The sequence below is a fragment of the Malurus melanocephalus genome, unplaced genomic scaffold, assembly GCF_030028575.1.
Source record: "Malurus melanocephalus ecotype Western Australia unplaced genomic scaffold, MMel_1.1 scaffold_66, whole genome shotgun sequence".
Classification (NCBI taxonomy): domain Eukaryota; kingdom Metazoa; phylum Chordata; class Aves; order Passeriformes; family Maluridae; genus Malurus; species Malurus melanocephalus.
In genome coordinates this window covers 444,480-466,294 of record NW_026623298.1, presented here as the reverse complement: position 1 = coordinate 466,294, position 21,815 = coordinate 444,480, and the positions used below count along the sequence as shown (strand labels likewise).

At 37.4% G+C, this 21,815-nt stretch overlaps 1 long non-coding RNA gene across 1 annotated transcript; it reads left to right on the top strand.

Annotated features, from left to right (window-relative positions):
* Positions 1 to 12,533: 12,533 nt before the first annotated feature.
* On the top strand, positions 12,534 to 18,817 carry LOC130573770 (uncharacterized). Its single transcript, XR_008965358.1, has 3 exons — positions 12,534 to 12,641; positions 14,690 to 14,783; positions 18,162 to 18,817. It is a non-coding gene; the product is annotated as an uncharacterized LOC130573770 (long non-coding RNA).
* Positions 18,818 to 21,815: the final 2,998 nt, after the last annotated feature.

Sequence of the window (21,815 nt, the reverse complement as noted above, 5' to 3'; positions counted from 1 at the left end):
CCACATCCAGAAACCTTTCTCAGTAACAGTTCTGGCATTTGGGCATAAAGAGCATGCCCCACTCAGAAACACAATAAAATTATATCACTATAAAATGTGGTTGTCTTCCATTCAGCTCTGGATGTCATTTGCGACAGTTCAATAGAATTTCCAGAAGAATGTCTGACGATGGGTCTGACTCCTTTCACTGTGTCAGCCTTACTCCATGTAACACCATCATCTACAACAGCATTCAGCTGGTTCTAAATGTCTGTAAAGGGATAAAATATAGCTGAGATGTTTTTAAGCAGCCATAGCAGAGCAAGAGTGTGCCACATCAGTGGACTGCRCATTTTTGTCATTACCAGCCAAAACAGTGAAGCTTCTGTGGAAATCTATAGCCTCCAAAAGCCTAGMTAAAGCAAATAATCAGTAAAGATAAAATAGTGAATGTATTACTTTATCAAAATTGGGCAAAGAGAATTTGCCAATTTCAGGGCATACTCTAAGACCCTACCTATAGGCAAAGCATTTCCTTTTTTACAAATAGGGGTGCTGCTAATACAGCATATTTCCTGTAACTTCTTTCCATGAGGAATAGCTCAGAGGCATGGGAGAGCAAGAAAAATCCTGGTGTTTCTTCATAATTTTCCTGATACAGAGGCATTAACTCAAGCAGGAATAGTGAGCCAGATAAGAGGATTCTTGTTAGGTTTGCATCAAATTATTTCCAACAGCAGTTGCTATTTACATAACACTAGTGAAATATTTTTAGATGCTCTGTCCAACTAAATTTGTCACAGTTATCTCAGTGAAATCACTTTTTTTCTTTCCAAAGAAATTTCCTAACGGTTTTCAAATTCTTAGAGATAGATAGAAAGAGTTCTAAGGTTCTGAAACTGTTAATTATTAAAAGGAAAAAGAGGCAACCTAAGAAATTAGAATTTAACTAATTTCTTTAATTAAAATATTCAAAGTCACCTTCTGTTTTTTAATGAAAGACTCTTCCTTCAAAGAGCGATAACCAATGTGGACTTGGGCTAGAGAGCTCACACTTAAATAACTTCTGGAATTTTTTTAAGATATTGCTGCCCTGACAGATAAGAGAAATTCAATGCATGGACTATACTTAGATTTAAAAAAAAAAAAACAAACAAAAAAACGACTGACAAGTTTCTATACTAGAGATAAATTACTTAGGTGCAGACATGGAATGAAAAGAATTACAGGGTAATGGACAAAACACTGGTATATCACACACACAAAAAGATACCYTGACAGGGATGTTTGATCCTATTAAAGAAGAAGAAGGTGGGTTAAATACACAAGTTATGACCAAATTTGAAGACTACTCCCCTAGATCTACCAGACTGGATGGTGYGCATGACTACAAAGGGAAACCAAACATGCAATGAATCCATTTTTGTGCTTACTCCACTCCACACAGGGCAGGAAGTGTATAGACCTGTCAAGGATGGTCACACAGATGGATGGTCACACAGATGGAATTTAGGTCTGTTGTGCCTGCACTATTGGACTAAGGTAGCACTTACGATGAGAGATAAACAGTTATTTAAAAAAAAAAAAAAACAAAAACAAAAAAAAAAAAAAAACAAAAAAAAACCACACAAGTCTTCTTAGCTGTCAGTGATTTTAATGTCAGACAAACAATGACTAACAGAGGGTGCTTCCCCAGCTTCCCCTGTGCACCACAGAGCAATGATAGGCATCAGTGTTCTTCCCAGGAGCAAGGAATGAGGAAGAAAAAGTGAGCCTGAGTTAAAGGAAAGCTGAGCCACCAAAGCATGAGGCAAGCAATGTGTCTGCAGGYAAATAGAAGGGCAAAGTGTGCATGGTTATTGGTGAATGGAGCAGGGGGAGACAGTCCATACATGGCTGGAAGATTATCAGACTCCCTCCCTCCAAATGTGGCTCTGAAAGCTCTTTCAGTTGATTTTGTGCAGTTGATTCGTGTATACCATGCGTGGCAAGTATTTTCCTGTGAGACATAAGAAAACTCTTGAAGCCAAGCATAAATACAAAAATATAATGTGTATTAGGAGTAAATGTAAACCAGTATGGCACTACACCAGCAATCCACCAATAAGAAAAATTACATTAATCTGGCAGTATAGAGTGAGTGAATGGTTGTATAGGGACAGTGAAGGGGCAAGAGCAAGGAGCATATTTAAGTTCAAGAAACAGAAAGAAGAATTGTCTGTTTGTGAAGGAAAAAATACCAAGAGAAAATACCGTTCTGAAAGTATGTACATATAACCATTCATGGAGTACTGTGAACAAATAAGCAGGATAATTATTATAAAAAATGCTATTCTCAAAGCTTGCTCCATTTTTTATTAAATAAAAGGTTATACTGATGTGACATTAAGAATGAGATTTTAACTGAAATATTTAAACCAAAGGTTTCTTCAGAAACCCTCAAACTATCCTCATGAGTATATGCATAACAATAGACTCTTTCATTATGTACAAAATTTTTGCATCAGTCACTGAATAATGATTATTTTCTACCGTAGCTTCACCCCAGCCTACCTGGAGTTTCACAACATTGCAGCAGAAAGTTGTTTTCTGAATAGGCAGCTCCTCAAACAGGCAGTGATCTACCAGATGCTWAGAGGATACACGGAAACATGAGGGAGGGCTTAAGCCAGTATGTAGGAGAGAAACCAGATGTGTGAGAAACATTATACAGGCACTGTCAAAAACRAGGAAAGGAATAGCCTGAAGAAGCAGATGGGTGGACATGGTGACAATAATATCAAACAACAAAATAGACAACAAAGTGGTGGTGGAGGGAGATGGTGGGGGAAAGCCGGGGTGTGGAGAAGGAATGAAAAATTCCTTGTACTTGGAGGGAAGAGCAGGCAAATATGAACATTTTTGAAAATTAAATGAGGATTCATGGGTTTTTCGAAGATGTGTGTATGCAAAGATGCACAGTAAAGATAGCATCAGTAGTGATAATTGTTATTGCTCTGAATTTATCAGGGTCTCAAATAGGTTAATGACAGCAGTGTACAACTGTGACTAGAATTATAGATGGCCCCCAAATGAAAGGTACGAATACTCAGATCATTTTAGGTGCACCTYAGAAATTTTTAGAAGAGTTATACAAATACATTGATACAATCTTAATTGATCTACAACATTTTTAAACAGGCATAAAAGCATCCATGCACAAAGCTGTACTGATTTTATTGATATTATACAAACATTAATGGTATCTTTAACATTCAATTCACATTATGYAAAACTCTTGTATAGATAACCACAGTTAAATTGATTTACAGCTGTTACTAGTTGAAAATATCTGTACTCAGTTTTCAGTGGAATCTAAGTTTCCACTTAAAACACCAAACTTTTGAATTGATTTTTAATGTAGGTATTTTCCCTCAAAAATCTCAAACACTGAGAGGAAGAAAATGGATACCAGCCTAGAACAGCTTCATTGATACAATGGSCTTGATCTCTGTCTGATAAATGTTGATACTCAGGCAGTGCGAGTGCTTCAATAGCTTTTTCTATGGTTCTTTGCATTTCATTTACATTAATTAAAATAATTGACTAAGTACAGAGTATATTAGAATCCAATCTATTATATCTTTGGAAGGCATAACATCTTTGGGTAGTATTAGAAAAGTGATCTGCGAAAAGGCAAATCACTTGTTTACAGCAGGCTGGGAGACGTGGAAAATGTCAAAACGAACACAAAATAGTCAAAAATATGGAGGGAAAAGAGGAGTAAGGTTAAACAAATGTTAAAGGTTCCTATAATAATTTTTAACAGAATGACTTCTGAATTACATTGTTGTAAAAGAAAGAAGAAATCAGGAAAAAGCTAGGATAATTGAATAACAAGAGCAAGACATCACTGAAARAAACAATAAGGCCTCAAAAAGACAGTGAAAGTAATTTATTGACAGCCTAGGTAAGCATTGCTAAAAATTTTAATGAATTCTGAGCCTCAGTGTTCACAAAGGAGGATTGGGAACAGATGCCAGAAACAGACATAAATTTAACAGCAGAGGTGGAAAGCATACTGAAGAAACTCAAGATCGTGCCAGAAGAGGTGACCTAGAAATTAGAACATTTAAAGACTGACAAAACTAAAGGACCAGAAGGTACACATTTGATGAAGCGTCCCAAAAGAGATAGGCAAACCTTTAGCAAGTTTATTTACAATCCCTTTGGAATTGAAAAGGGCAAAGTAGCACATATTTAAGAAGTGATCTAGCTAAAATCTAGAAAGCTTGACTTGTAAGAKAAAAGGTGAACCAAATACTTTAAAAGGTAAAGACATCAATTAATTACATGGATTTTTGAAAGCTGTGCAAGGCCATGTGTGTGAATTTCAGAATAACTCAGAAGTTCATTTCTATCTTAAAACCATATGAATCGTTATTTATCTACTCATATTTTTAAGTTCTGTGTTTCTTAGGTTTGGCACTCTTTCCCTGGTAATGAACTCAATAAAATGACAGTTGATCACTAGTAAGGTATCTGAATACTGGAGATTTTGTCATATAATTTCAGCTATAAGAAGCCATTGAAAGCATTGGATGATGTAGCCTGAGAGAGANAAAAAAAAAAAAAAAAAGGGAAAAAAGGAACAAGACTAAATTGTAAACATTTCGCTTTCCCTTCTGAGGAAGTACCGCCATTTGTTTGTGATTTTATGGCTCTGGCAGGACTGGATCCCCACAATTCAAGAAAGGGATTGACTGGAGAGTTCAAAGAAGGGACACAAAGATGATTGAAGGGCTGGAGAACCTGACCTATGAGGAAAGGMTAAAGGAGTTTGGTCTTTTCTCCTTGGTGAAGAGAAGACTCGGGGTGACCATTTCACAGTGTTCTAATAATTACAGGGCAGGTGCAAAGGAGATGAAGACTCTTGCTTCGCAAAGAACCACATGGAGAACAYGAGAGACAACAGGTTCATGTTTCATTAGGACAGGTTTCATCTTGATACAAGAAAGAAATTTTTTAAGAAGAATTTGTYACAGGAAATGAAGCCCTCACTCCTGGAAGTGCAATTGGACAGGATGCTAAATATTSTGATCTAGGCTCCCTTTCCCATGACATGTTGAACCAGATGATGTTTCCAGGTTCCTTCAAATTTGGTCTGCTCTATAATTCTGTTTTATCAGGAATTGGCTCATTTGCCAGACTGGAAGGAGCTGTTGACTCACTTGAAGGCAGGGAGGCCCTGCAGAGAGACCTTGACAAATCAGAGGACTGGGCAATCACCAACAATATGAAGTTTAACACGGGAAAGTGTCAGATTCTGCACCTGGGATGGGCAGTCGTGGATGTACGGACAGATTGGGGAATGAGGTGCTGSAAAGCAGTGCAGCAGAAAGGGACCTGGGGGTCCTGCTCGACAGAAAGTTGAACATGAATCAGCAGTGCCCTGGCAGCCAGGAGGGCCAGGGGGTGCATCAGACACAGCATCACCAGCTGGGAAAGGGAGGGGATTGTCCCACTCTGCTCTGCGCTACGGCTGCCGAACCTTGATTGTTGTGTGCAGGTCTCATCACCGCAATACAAGAAAGATATTAAGTTAGAGAGTGTCCAAAGGAGAGCCACAAGGATGGAGATGGAGTTTGAGCAGAAGCTGTAAGAGGAGCAGCTGAGACTGCTTCTGTTCACCCTGGAGAAGAAGACACTGAGGGGAGACCTCATTGCAATTACAATTCCTTAATGAGGGGAAGAGGAGAGGCAGAAACTGATCTCTGCTCTCTGGTGACCACKGACAGCATCTGAGGGAATGGCCTGAAGTTGTGATAGGAGAGCTATTCAAAAGAAGTTTTTCAYCCAGAGGGTTGTTGGGCACTGGAACAACTCCCCAGGGAAATGTCACAGCACCAGSCTGACAGAGTTYAAGAAGCATTTGGACAATGCTCTCAGCCACATGATGTGACCCTTGAGAGTGGTCCTGTGTGGGGCCAGGAGTTGGACTCAATGATCCTTGTGGGTCCCTTCCAGCTCAGCTTGTTCTATGCCTCTGTGATTCTGTGGTTTGCCATGTCCTTCTGTGGGTTATGGAAATGTATACTCATTTGGAAATACTGAGAAAATGCTCACTAATACACACAGCAATATTTTCTGTTCTATATGCTGGAGATGCTTTCGGTGTTCCAGGGAGTTATCTGTATCTCTGCCTCTGGCCATGTGCTTTTTTAAGGCTGAATCTGACATTGCCAGGCATTTCCTCTGCAGTCCAGAGTGTTTTAGCCCTGCACTGCACACCTACAGGATGCTTGAAATGGCTGCAATTTCCAGCCCACAACTTCTGCTGCTTGACAGCTTTTTTTAAAAAACGTAAATCTGGCCCTGCATATGATTTTTAACCCTCTGAAAATACCAGCTAGCTGAAGTTTTCACTCGTTCCTGATTTTATCAAAGGATTTTCCTGTGATATAATCCTCTAATCCAGAAGTCTTATGAACTTAATTAAATTCAACAAAAAGAAACTATGACAACGACAGAATTGAGATACTTTGCTTAGTTTGCAAAAAAGGTTTTAAAGAAATTCAAATGGATTAACACTGACAAAGGCTATGGAAAAATTATCTCTGGAGTTCCTAGCAAAGTTTTTTCAGAGAACTCGAGGGAAGTTTGCTGCAGGCCTGGTGATCTATGGCGCTGGCAGTATGTTACATTAATGCCCTAAGGATTGACATATATATTATAAAGGGTAGTTATAAGTTCTAACAGTTGTGAATGAGGAAAGTATCAGACAAGTATAAGGCCAAAGTATCACTATTAAGACAGATTTTATTCACCTTATATAAAAGTAACCTGAAACACAGAATGTGCAGTAASAGGCTGAAATTTGATGACTGCACAAAACTGGAAAATAAGTCAAAATGAATGAGGTGGACACTAAAATAAAGAGCAGTTGGAAAGGCTAAGACCAAGGACAGATATATGGTTATGACATAATTCAGAAAAATATAAGAGAAAGACACTGAAGATGAAAAGAAAGATTTTCAATTTTCAAACAGCAATACAGAAAATCTAGGTGTAGTGGAATATATCACGTAAACCTTTGACCTATTGCTTATAAGCAGTAAATTGCAAGAAACTGAAACTGGGGCCACATAAGAGGACTTTGGAAATGTAATTGAATGGGAATTATTTGACGGATGTAGAAATGGGACCAAGAAAATAGTATTTTATTGGGCATAACACCCACAAAAATAGGGTTACAAATATTGAATAAGCAAATTTTTATAAGGACTAAATTCTTAGGAGATATTTCATTGAAATTAACAGGCTTCTGAATATATATATAGACATAAGCCAAACAGCTTTCACTTGGTTTTAGTTAGCATTCTGATTACTTTAACAAATACCTCAGGTAATTTATCATAGTATACCGTTCAATTCTGTGAATGTAAGTTCACTACAATTCACCTTCCAGGAAAAAAATACTTGCCCGAATGCCCAGAAGAAATGGATAGTCTTTTTATAAATGGCTGCATCCAACTCMATGCCTAATCTGCCCAGAATGTTATCATTGTATTTTTGCTGTAGGTCTTCGACTAAGAACAAGTTTTTCTTCATCCAGGGATATGCACAGTTTTGAGGCTGCTGAACCCAAGACTAGGTTATCAAAGATTTGAGCACCCAGTCTTCAGTCTGAGCAGCAGAGCTGAGGTATCTCAACAGCAGGCAAGCAAGGTAGGGAAATATTTCTTTTTCTGTGTCTCTTCTTTTCTTTGAGCATTTCAGGTTTCCTTTCTCCTGTTATGGTTCTGGAGTCACAGACCCTCAGAATGGCTCATCTTCTAGTTCACTTGTAACTTATGCAGTTTCTTGTGAAATCCTTTTCTATAAAATATGTTTAGTTTTTTGCCCYGAGAGTGAATGTGAGGTTTGCACTTGTGTTTGATTTCACTGAGATTGTCTTGTGGACTGGTGCAAGTATCTGATGTACAAATCCCAGAACATCCCTAGTGACAATGGATATGGAGAAAACCAAAGTACTCAGCAAATTATTCATCTCAGTCTTCAGAGGCAGTCAGGCTGCCCTTGACTCAAGTCCCTGAACCTCCAGGTGGGGAGTAGGGGAACCAAATCCCTCCCTCTGTGAACAAAGAGCAGGTTCAAGTACATCTGGTGAAACTCAATAGGGACAAGTCTCGGGTGCCTGATGACCCCAGGATCCTGAGGGAGCTGACTCGTGGGATTCGAAGTCATGCTCCATCCTCTTTGAAAAGTCATGGTGGTCAGGTGAAAACCTCAGTGATCTGTAAAAGAGAAACTTCACACTTATTTTTAAAAACATGATAAAGAACCTCCAGGGAATTATAGACAGATATACCTTACATCTGCTTCTGGGAAGACCATGGAACATATTCTAATGGAAGCTGTGTTAGGGGGCATACAAGGCAAGGATGTGACCCAAGACAACCAGCATGGCTTCACAAAGGGCAAATTGTGCCTGCTCAGCCTGGTAGCCCTCTGTGACAGAATGACTGCAATGGTCAGCGAGGGAAGACCGACTGATGTCATCTACTTAGGTTTCCAAAAGAACTTTGACACACTCTCACACAACATCTCTGGCTCTAAATTGGACACACATGGGCTTGAAGGGTGGACTGTCCAGTGGAAAAGAAAATGGCTAGATGGACACTCCCAGAGAGATCTGGTCAATGGCTCCATGTCTGGGAGGAAGGCCAATGGCAAATGATGCTACTCAGGGCCCTGTCCTGGAGTAATTGCTATTTAAAATCTTTATCAGTGACTGAGATAACAAGACTGAGTGAGCCCTCAGCAAGTTTGCAAATAACACGAAGCTGARTSGTGCAGTTSACACMACAGAAGGAAGGCATGCCATCCAAAGGGACCKGGGCAGACTTGAAAWRYGWGTCCATGAGAAYCTAAYAARATTCAACAAGTCCAAGTGMAARRTTCTGCMCCAGGACTGRGGCAATCYYAGACWTGAGTACATTGATGGCAGCCCTGTTGGGTRAAAAGATGGCAATGTGTGCTTGCAATCYTCRGCAGTGATTCTYCCCCTCTACTCTGCCCTCCTGAGACCTCAYCAGGAGTACTGTGTCCAGCTCGAGGTCCTCAGCATAAGAAAGACATGGATCTGTCTGTGGATCATGTTGTGTGGGTACAGAGCATGGTCATAAAGAGTACTGGACCAAATCTCCCAAAGGACGGGCTCAGAGGGCTCTGGTTGCTCAGGATGGAGATGAGAAGATTCTCAGAGGACCTCATTGTGCTTTTCCAGCACTTAAAGGGGGCTTATAAAAAAGGAGGTTGACTTTTTATGTGTGCAAATAGTGAACAGACAAGGTGAAATATTTTTAARCTAAAAGAAGAGAGATTTCATTTAGATGTTAGGAGAAAATTCAGGTAAGGGTGGTGAGGCAGAGGAATAGGTTGCCCAGGGAATTTGTGGATGCCTTATCCCTGTAAGTGCTCAATGCCTGTTTGGATGGGGCCCAAAACAACCCGGTCCAGTGGCTGGTAATCCTGCCCATGGCAGGGGAGCTAAAACAAGATGATCCTTAAGGTCCCTTATAACCCAAATTATTTTATGATTCTATGATCCCCGGTTAAAACCCTATACAAGAGCTGAAGATCTGGATGAGAATGTGACTAGCTGTTCCCGGTTCTTGTGCCCATCCTCAGATAKCTCATGTGTCATGTACACATGAAAGAAATACAGAATATAGACAAAATGAAAAAAAAACGGGGTTGACTCCAAACCAGCCTCCCTTATCTGCATGTTTCTCATACTGAGCACATGATTTACCAGCAAGTGCTACMGTGAATTTCAATTTAACCTAAAGACAATGCAAAGTCACTAGAAACACTGAACATTTGGCAGCTTTTTTAGTGCTTCAGCTATAATTAATAAGTGTGGTAACAGGTTTTTGGGAAATGGTACAGCAGACAACATAGAGAAAAGACAGTGGATTTTTTTCTGACAGAGATCTGCTTTTTATAGTAATTGGGATATAAACACCTAAAATCAGGATTTTATACTAAAAGGGCAAGCTAACCTTACTAATGGTGATTACTCACTGTATAATAGAAAAGGAAATAAAAGCTTTTTTATAAAATGTATCAAATCCTAAGAGTGCTGTTAAACTCATTAAAGAAAAAATGAAGTTAGAGAAACTGGTCTTATTTTTTTTCACTCCCAGTAGAGTTCATTTCTACTTCAACAACTAAGCCAAGGTCACATTTAACTCACTTCAATTTCACCCAGTGCACAAGCTAATGTCAATAGTACAGCTGCCATGCAGAGCTAAAGACTGATGGTTAGACAAAGCCATTTACACAAGGCTGGGTCTTTCATCTTCTCTCAGCTAGTGACATAAGAAAGCACTGAGGTTATTCTCAACTAGAGACTAAAACTGGCATATTAGAAAAAATGTTATTCTCCTTAGCTGTCACACAAAGGATCTGAAGAAATGTAGAAATGTTTTTTTCCTTGGTCATCTAGGGAGATCACAAAGTGACTCTAATAGCCTTCACTCTGAAATTTTCACATGGTTTAAGTGATTGCCAAGTCTGATATTTTCCATTTACACTTCATTGCCATCAGAAAAAGAAAAAAATCAATATACCTACCTACTCAAGTGTGTCACAGGATGAGCTTATAAAAGAAGACATCAGTCTTTTTAGGGCATGAAAAATATACTTATTCAAATATATCTTATTTAAAATGACATAAATTGCAGTGGTTAGTCAAGATTCGATTTCCTCTAAAATATAAGACTTAAAATATTCTCTGACTTGCCAAGGAATAAGAATCCTTCAAACTGTTGATATGTACAAATGTACTCGTTTTCTCTTGTAAGTTATACCTGCCACAGTGTACCAATATTAGTGACTACCTTCAGGAATTTTAATGGGAGGGTGAGATATAACATATCACATTTCTCTGAGACRGTACAAATAACTGGGACTTTGCCAAAACATGGGAGCAATAGCTTTTATTATTATTATTTCAATTATAGCATGTGTATGAATTTGAGTTGCCTTAGCTTGCTGGCCCTAATATGATTCCACGTGATGTCATGCAGCTCTAACAAGCTCGAACACCCTAAGCAGAGCTATCTTTCCCTTACATATTTTATCTGTCTTGTTAAAGATTTCTAGCAATTTCCCTGCAACACTACGCAATGTCTTTGTTTGAGATTAATAAAATATCATAGATACAACRGAATTGTCTTGTCAAAGATTTGACTGCTTGGACACTGTCAAGAACATCTGACAAGTGAGAGCCAAATTTGTCCCTGACTGTTCTGCTCTCAATGGAAGCTGACAGGTCATCATTCACCTTATGATGTCGTTTCAACCCCATTATCTTTTCTACCTTGTTTTAGCACCTCTGTCTGGCAAAGGTAGTGAGTAAGATGTTGAAGAACTGAGGTGGTATTTCAGGCTATCTGCCAGCAAGTGCTGAATAATAATGGAATTTGTTTGCTTACAAATTGAGCAATTGAATTTAGACGTTGAGGGGGTCACCTCTGTGATTTGTCCCATCCCCAGATGGTCAATCATCTAAAAAGGCAGAATTACAGGGTCAGTTGTGGAACTCTTTCCCCCATGTAGTAGCACAACATACCAACCATACAACTACTAGGCCATCCCCCACAGTTACAAGTATTTCAAGGTCAATTTATCAATTTAACAGCTTCATCTTCTTAATCACTAAACTTCTGTCTCTTTGAGCTTGTGCTGAAAGACTGTGGCTGCTAATTAAAATGGAGCTTTACTAGCAAGTACACAAATTAGATCCTGTCAGTAAGTTTATTCTAACTATTGGTCATTTCTAAATGCCTTTTTAATCCCCTAATTTTTACATTAAAATTCAAAAGCCTAACAATCTTAATCACCCCTACATCAAATTCATCATTAAGAACAGGAAGCCAGATGGTATAATTTTGATTTACCGGACTTCAGCGTGAATTAATGTACTGAGTGCCGATAATGAATACATCAAACCTGATATTGCAGAAACCTATGAATCTGGCATGTTAAATTAATAACACACTTTGCACAATGAAAGCATGTAAGCTCATATAAAACTGAGGAGTAATGGTCCCTTTTATTTTAAATGGTCTTTATTAGCCTGCAGTTTTGACTCTTAAAAAAAAAAAGAGATGAACACTGTGGTTAAGAAAGTTCTGTCTGTTTCTTATCTGTTCTTTTTATTTTATTTAGGTATGAAGTGAAATGAAAATAAAAGTATAAAAATCTACCTTATTGCAAACTTTATAGTTGTGAAAGATATACTGGTGAAAAAAGGGCCCCAGTGAATTGACTAAATCCATTCAATTTATTTTGAAATTATGGGTAAAAGTTTGACTGGCATGCTGAAACACACTTATCCCAAAAAGTGGTAGTACAATGCTGTTTTCTATATAACATATTTATTCATTGCATAGAGTATATAATAAATTATTCTGATTATACAACTTTTTTTTTTAAAGTATTTTTCTTATATTTTTTTTATTTCTAATGTGTACTGTTTCTTGTTCCAATACACCAATAGTGACCATGAAGCTGAATACCATTTTATGAGAACACAGGGTCGGGAATTAGTTTTACTGAAGAAGAGAAGAATCATACATTTGGAAATAGTTGCTATATTAAAAAAGTACTAGGTAGGTAAGGTCCATGTCTACCATATTTCCTGATTATCTGGTTATATATTATATAGCATGGAGATGGCATAGAGTTTAGCATTCTTGAAAGAAAATTGATGATATCAAATTTGAACCAGTGAGTAGCTTGTGTTGTAGCAGTGAGAGACACACAGGGCTGAAATAACTTCAGTTTATCACTTCTGAACACATATTTTCATATTTATTTAGTGTAAATTAAAAATACATCAGTTGTCATGTATTCTAGGGGGTCTGTAAATAAAAGGAACTCCACCTAATTCCTGTTCACACCAAAGACAAAATTGCCTTTGACCTAAGTGAAAACAGATTTGACTCAAATACCCAGCTGTAGGATCTGAAGCTTCCTTTTCAGATATATAGCAGCAATACAAATAGAAGTAGATTCTCCAACATGAATTCTAGCTCAGAAGTGCATGTGAGTTATATAACTCCTAAATGAAACAGTTTGGGATGTTTTTATGGTGAACAACCTAAAATGCATAAATGTGGGCATATAGACCATAAGCCAGAGAGGCAGGATGAAACTGGTCTCTGTTTTGGAAACCACAGACTGTTTGCTGTGAAAGCATTTAAAGAGTTAGAAGATGCCTAGTCCAGGCCTGAGCAGGATAAAGCTGACTGAATAGGTTAGCACGAGCATAAACATTTCCCCGGGTTTATTCTGTCTCTCAATTTTCTCACAGTAAGTGAATGTTTCAACAGTCTCAGTGTAGCTGTAGGAAATATATTCAATATAGCAAGGCTAGGATAATACCAAGGAAAACACTGCAAACCTGAATTAGGTGCTACTTCCCAGCATGTTTTCCTTATTGCATGAGTGTGTTCTTGCACTTACCACTATGGCGTACAATTTGTACTGCTTAGAGATAAACTGCTAAGATTGATTCCTAAACAAAACAAGGGATGYATTACACATTTGTCTAGAGAGGATATAAAAAACCTCTTATGTGTCTTCTTTATATATTYAGTGGGTTTGCCCTTTACAAGTAGTAGTACTTTACTAATATTTGAGGAGGGATGAGAAAGGTAGTTGTTCCCAAAAAAAAGAAATTTACGCTACAAATGGTTCTAGAAACTTGGATAGAAGAAGTCAGTTGTTCCTGGCTGGAAATGTTTCTCACTCTTAAATCTCTAGTTGAAGTTCATTTGACAAACCTATTATAAAATGAATAACTGTAGCTCTGTGTGATTTGTCCATTGTCAACATGTTAACACAATTTATTTGAAGGTAGATTGATGAAGGATGGCTGAAGGAGTTTACCCTCCTGAGTTAAAGAATAGAAAACCCTTTTTCCTTAGCATTTCTCTTTTTTTCTTAGAAGTTCACAAGAGTAGATATACAATTATCCTCGACTTGCTGATGCAAAGGAACAGAGCATTTAGTTTCTTGTCACTGTCTCTGAAATTCCTAAAGGTACAATTAGCATTTCATTTGACATAATGTTGAAAGGTTCATAGATTGATCTTCCCTAAAATGCAGCAAGAATTTTTTGAAATGCAAATTTTGACATTTATTAACTTTTATTCCAGATCTGTTTATAGACTGTAAAACTGTGCATACATTTAACTCAAAGAAGCTAAAAGGACAATGTTTAGGTGGATACTCTGTGTTATAATAAAAGTCTATTTTATTGTTTCAACAATGAAATTTTTATTATCAGAGATTTATGATATCAGCACAGCAGTTTTTACTGCATGATTCACAGTGTTTTTATAGATGTATATTCAACAAAACAAGGAGAGAAATTGTACTGCAGTGCTCTCTCTCAGGAGTGCATTTCCCCATTGAAATAATGTCAGCAGTTTTCCACCTTCAAAGCCCTATGTTTTCAAATCAATTAACAATTCTAATTGTGCTGGAACAGTTGTTCACTTAGCTTGGCAAATGGGACAGGAAACATTATTTCCTTTCTTTGCCTAAAATGAAGACTTTAATCTTCTGAACCATATTTAACATATAAAAAMCACACATCTGAAAAGTTAGGCAGTTTGGAAACTCACTCTATTGTAAATATTGTTTTTCTCAGTGTTCAGGCTGTGGTAGAAGAAAGGAACAAGAGCACTACAGTTTCCCCTCTGGGTGCCAGCAAACCATCTTAGGATTCATTCTGAATGTTTCAGGTGAGATTTGTATCTATCTGGACAGCTGCAAGAGTTATTGCTTTTGTAAGATGGTAAAACAAACAGTGATTCTGACCGAACCAGTGATACCAGAATGMAGATCTGTATCATGTTACACAGGGCTGACACAAAGTAAGTAATACAACATGCCAGAGTCAAGACTCAAAGGCCAGATTTACATTCCATTTTATTTATATACATATATRTTGTGTGCTTAAATAGAGGCATAGTAAAAGATATAATTACTATGACTTCATGCAGAGACTAGCATCCAACAGTTAAAATAAATGTGCCTGTTTCTTCTGCAAGCCCCAGAGCCATTTACCAGAAGGGCAAAAGAAAATTACCCCACTTTATAAGTGGTACAATTTTGTGGTACAATGCAGAATCATTTAACAAGCCCTTTTCAGGATTAAAGATAGTGCTTTATGCTGAACAAAATAAAAATCCTCTAGCAAAAAAAAGAAAAGAAAAAAGAAAAAAAAAGAAACAAAATACAAATACTAAATTTAAGGCTGTATCTTTCCATAGCACACTTGTATTACTCAGAAGGTCATGAAATCAGTAATAAGGTCTGTTACTCATATTAAGAGAGGTACTCAGTGCAGATTACCTGTGTGAAGGATCCAGGGAGCATTAACATATGTACTCACCTCAGTCCTAACCTTGTGAAGGCTTTTTTTCCAAGGATATGGTAATACCCTGTACATTGAATTCCTGGATGGTTAGAACGTCATTATTGCCACAACTGTAGCCATGTCTTAGACAGTTCAATCTAAGCAGTCTTCTATGCACAGTAGTGTTGGAGATACTGTTTTTAACCCTGTACTTCTTCAGATCCATTCCAAGAAAGATAAAACAAAGTTTTGACTTCATGGTCRTTGGGGCTTTTTTCCTTTTACTGTTTTACAGTCATTTAAACATCTTCAATATTTATTTCTTTGCTTGTGTGATTGTGCATTTAGACAGGACATCAAACTTAAGATGGCAACAAACTTTTAGGAGTTAATTAGAAAATCAGGGTCCGGAGTTGAACTTATTTGAATATACAAATCTTACACACTTTTTCCCACTTTTTTTCTGTTTAATAATTCTGGCACAATCRTTGTGCACACTCATGACTAAAGTCAATATCTCACTGCTAATATGGACAACACTTTCTCATTGCATAATTTTAATTTTTCACTGATGAGGTGTCTCACCTGTTTCATCTGCTAGAGGAATGGCGTAGAAAGATATTTGTCCTGGTGTAATTTTTAGGTTTCTGATTCAGAGCCTGAAACTTGACTCAAAATAGGGTTGAAACCTAGATGRAATCCACTAGAAACTATAGTCCCCTCCCCTAGTCACCTGTGGAGTGGTGAAGGAAAGACTGGGAGAAGCACGAGGTTAATGGTCAGTACCCAGCTGCCATTAATGAAATTATAATAGTATTTGACACAGATTTAGCTCTTTTTGTCTGCCTCATCATCATACATTTCTTTGCACCTCTTTGCAGAGCTAGGTATCAATTCCCTATTTTGTCAATGATGAATTAAGCTAGACATTATTCAGGTTACTTAGTCACAGTGACTAGCATCTAAATTCAAGAAAGCCTGCCTGCCATCCCAGGCTGCCAAATCTTCACTTTTTTCTGTCCTCTCAGTGGTGATGTGTAGTCATAACACCTAAACTAGGTAATGATAGGRGACAACATTAATGTGATTTGCTCAATGATTTTGTCTAAGCTGATAACAGAGATTACAGTAGAATGCAGATCCGTGTGTGCCACTGCAGATGCACAGACATGTTTCACTCTGGGTGACTATACCTTTAGTGCTGTTTCTAAGAATAGATTTAGGCACCTAATCTGRGACTCAGAAGGAAATTAGATCAAAAGAGCACTCTTGGAAAGATTTGTTTCTCACTGGGCACCTTGATTTGTCACTTTCCAACAACAGCAGGAGGCACACTAAGATGCCTTAGTTCTTGCCGARCATTCCTTTTCATTTCAGAAACATAGCCTTTCTCTATTTAAGCTTCACTGGGGCTCCACACAGTGGCTTTTCATACTGATTTTGTTCCAGTACTGTCAAGTTGCCTACAAAATACAAGGGAAATTTTTCTCTTTCTCCCTGAAAAATAATATTGTTCTTTTTTTTCCCATGACTAGTGTCTAGAACATCCACATAGGCAATCTCTGTTTCATCACATCCTCCTGGGAGGTTTTAGTCACTAGAACAGCAGCAGTTACAAACATCTCCACTGACTGTGACTGTTTAGAACACCTATTTTAGGAGTCCTGTGTTTCTTGTCCCTGCTTGCGAACACATTGTTGAGTTTTGCATTCAAATATCGTTGGTTTATGTGACAGAATGACAGATATTTTTGGGGAACAGAACCTGGAATCACTAAGCAGCCCAGCGTCACCAGACTGGAAAACCACATTCCTAGCTTTGCCTTCCTTTCCTTGTCACAGTAAGGCATATCTTATAAACAGGTTAAAACGAGAGTAATTTCTTCCAACGTGTATTTAGCATTCAAGACTGAAGCTTCTGTGACAGAAATGTAAAAAAGTTTGTGTCCCAAAAGCATATTTTTTCCCCAATTTCTGTCAACCAGTGTAATACATTCTGTTATCCTTTTTTACAAATGTTGTTTTTTTCTTGTATAATTTCTTAGGGAGGGAAAACAATGCTCCTTCTGCAGAGCAGTGTGGGGAAGAATACTCTAAATAAAAGATAACAGCAGAGCAGGCTTCAGCACTTAATCCTTGCTACCCACACTGCTTAACTCTTAGTTCATGCCCTTCTTATGCTGACTRCAGGGTAAATCTCTCTATAGGAGACTAGTCCTAAGGAGTATAAAATCTGTCAGTCAGATGGCCTTGTGGCCTCAAGCCAGAGACTGGTTCCTGATCTTTTTTATTTGCTGGTATACATTCACCCAAACTAGCTGCAGTGTTTTGCTGTGAGAAGTAGGTTTGAGTCGTCTGCTATGTTTATGACTATATAGGGGTATGTTTTTCTCTTAATTGAAAGGAAAGATCTGATTAAATTTTCTGAGAAAAAGATATGGAGGAAAACATTGGGAAAAAATATTGTTCAAAAATAATTTTTGCAGTTTGGATTCTTAGGTGTCAAAGTGCCTTTCCAAAGCCCAGGGAGACTTAACTTGAAGTTCCACGCCTCAACCTAAAGAAGGCGTAGAACTTTAGCTAACCTTTGTCACTGATGTTAGTCACTTGACTAATTTTAGCTGTTCTGAGTATCCCTTTCTGAGAAAGGAAAGTATCTCAGCTACCTGTTTTGATGTCACAGTCTCTGTTCTAGAGACCCTGCTAAAGTTAGGAACTATGATATCTCTCTCTGTCCTTTGCCAAWCTTTACCTTGTCACAGTTTGACCCTGAGCAGAACTCGTTGACCTGGAAGCTGCAGCTCATGGAAAACTTGCTTCTCTTTTGGAGATCAACAAGCTGTTCACCTCTGCTATGCTGCAAGGCTTATTCGCTTTATGGTCACTTCTCAAATGTCTGTGAGAAGATTATCTGGGCTATGTATTATATGTGTCATGYTTTTTAAAAAAGAAATCCTTTTCTGACCTCATTCCATGTTCATGGTCCCATTCTTAAAAGGTAAATATACTAAACAGAATGTGCTAGCATTTACTGTGTGGGTGGAGGTTATCTCTGCTTAACTTTATTTGGGGATCCTGTCCCCTCCTGTCACTGTTCTTGGAGAACTGGCCATATTTATGCTTGAAATCTGATGCTATAGCGTTACACAGGGTTTGGTGTCTAAAGTACTGTGAACACCYACAATATTGTGAAAGTCATTGTGATTTGGAATGACTTATTCTTGACCACTCTTTGCCCTCTCCACRGTGTAATTATTCCTGCTATTCTCTTTTTTCCTATTCTTTGTACCTCTGAGCAATTGATTTCTTTTGATAGGAGGTTTGATTGATGCTGTCTTGGCTAGATATCAGGTTTTTGAATTTTGTTTCAGCTCTTTGTACTTTGGTAATTGTGTAGCACTTGAATATTAGAGGCGCCTGAGACAAGATTAAATAAATAAAATTAAGAGTTGTATGAAATRTTATCCTCCTTTGTTTTTCTTTGTGTATTTTGGTTTATTTAGTGAATAGCTTACATTTTTCAAGTGATATTTGTTAGATATTTAGCATAATAATAACACTAATAATTTGGGGATTTCTATCCTGAATGYTTTTTTATTTTTATACAAMGTATTGTATGACACTTATTGCAACTAAGTAGATTATTTTTCCTGTCATTTATTTCTTATGGTTCAGCATTACTGAGATACACTTCATAATAATAGGATGATAACATGCTTATTGTTCTTACTTTAATCCTTCAGTTTTATCTTAAAACATGGAATTAGAAAAAAAAGGTTTCCTCTTTGTTACCACTGTTTATTGACAAAAAGATCTTATCTGATGAAAATATTTTATCTTCTTTGGGGGAATTTTAGATTTTTAACATCAGTTGAACAACTGAATTTCTGGACTTCATATACAAATATGCAAGTTACTTTAATTCTGTTTTAAAAAGAATCAAATATTCAGAGAATTGACAGACGACCTTAGCATAACCTGTCCAACTTTAGTTAGATTTACTSTATCAGAGGATATGCAATGGTTCCTGGGATAATGATTACATTACTTACTAGATTAGAACAGAAAATAGTAAAACCCTGYGAATAGATAAATGTTTTTAACACAGTTGAAACTAATATGAATTTCTGTTTAATGAAGTAGAGTTAATGGCATGTTTATGACAAATATGAAAGATTTTTCTATTATTTTCTCTGTTTTGCCAAGTTATTAAAAAATGTAGTCATTTTCATGATTTAATATTCATATTGCACATGCTACGGGGCATTGGTGTAACAAAAATMATGTTTTATTAAAATATATACATGTTTTCAGTGTCATATCTAGAAACAGGGACTTGAAATTCTGGCACCAAGGTCCGGTACGATCTACTCTGTATGAAACAGTAACRACTACATAATATTTGAAATGAATGGACTTGATTTTCCCTTTAAAAACGCTCTGAATAACAACATAAAGCATTGTCATTTCACCCAATTTAATGGCTGGGAAACTGAGATAGAATATTAAAGCAAAAGTCTGTCATTTGTTGTCCTAAGAGAAGTGCCCAAAGGCAGCGAGGACCTGGTTTCCATACCATGATATTTTCATCAGAGGAACTTGTATGCAAGAGCTCTACAGTGAGGTCAGCAGCATTTTCCAACATCCTTGATCCCATTGTTAGGATTTTACAWGGGTTTTTGCCACGACTTTGTTTTGGATGCAGACAACAATTCACTGTTTGTGAGAAGTACTGGTACAAGTAGGGGATTTTTTTCAGTTGAATTGTTTTGCTGATTATTAATTCTGTTATTAACAAGTATGTTCAGATATGTGTGGGGAATTTGGTCAGTAGCTTGTACTAAAAAAAAAAAAAATCAAACATTTACCAATCTTTTTGATTTCTCTCATTAATCATGCAAAATGTTGATCATGCAATTATGATATGTAAAAGTTAAAATGTCAATAAAATAATAATACACAATTTTCAGTGATTCATTAAATAGAGGATGAGGGGAAGAGTGTCATTCATGGTCTCTCAATAACTCTGCAGGGGACAAGARTAAGTTTGAGGAAGAGGTGAAGGTTGGAGGACCAGAGAATTTCCCTGGAAAACCTTTGCTTAGAACTGCCCTTTCCTGGATGACCTCTGTATTATACATTGCTGATTTAGACTGTGATCCAACATATAATTATATGCTTCCTGACCGAATTTCATAAATGTAGCTTGCTTGCAAAGATTTTCAAGATTAGGCTTTCTTAGGAATGGCTTTACCACACAGTGGGGTAAACCTTCATTAGTTTTTTAAATATTTTTCCTCATTTTTAGATCTTCCAATGGTGCTAAACCATGTAGCATTATAGGAAAATTCAGAGAGACAAACATACTAAACTTGTTAAAAATCTAAATACGTTAAATTTTCTCCACTGCTTTATTTAAGCAGAGTCGTGTACTATAGTCCTCCATTATTGGGCACCAGTTACTGCCAAAACATTTCTAGATATATCTATTTATATATCTATATCTGTATCTATAACTATATCATCTATAACAAGGACACATATAACCATTAAATGCTGAATTATTGTGTATAACAGGAGTGCGGAAACTTTGCACCTGTCAGTTCTGGCTGATTTTCAAAATTGTGTGCAAGTGTCAAAAAAATGACCTGCCAGTCTGTGCTAGTGATTAAGGTCCCACACAAATTCTTCAGTGATTTAAAAAGGGTGTTTATCCTTGAAGGGTTATTCTGTATGAGTCTGTCCATCTCATACTAGCAACTGAAAGGTTTACTGTCTGAATTAGGGATAAAATGATTGCTCCAATGTCAGTAGCACAGTACTGTCCATTTTGTGGCTAGTTTAAAATCACATAGGATGAAATACTGACCCCGTTGAAGTCAGTGTGACTTTGACATTGATTTTCAACCAGAATTATTTCTGTTGATTAGCTCTATTTGCTGATGATATAGTATTATAATACTTGGGTGCTTTTGGGGGGGGGGGATTGACTCTTTCCCGAGGCACCAATGCACTTTTCCTAATTTTAAATGCAAAAGACACAGGCTGAGCTTCCTAAATTCTGTTTGGGTCAGGGAGAGATGGGACCCACAGTCCTCTCAAGTGGGTAATTCAGAGCACTGCATTAATCTCTTTTTTTCAAGGTCTCTTCTAAAGAAACTTATTTCTCTTCATGTTTTTTGAACATGCAGCAAGCCTCAGAATATCACAGACCTCAGCATCACACTGAGGTGGGACCACAGAAACAGCAAGCTCAGAAAGGGCACTTTGGCTGTGTGCTGAAGGGTGTCACTTGGCAAGCAAAGATCCATTCTCAGAGAAGAGATGAGCAGGTATTTCATGGTCCATGCTGCAGCTTGAAAACAGGATTAGTTCATTTTTTCAGATAAGGTTGGGAAAATTTTTGCATACAGGGA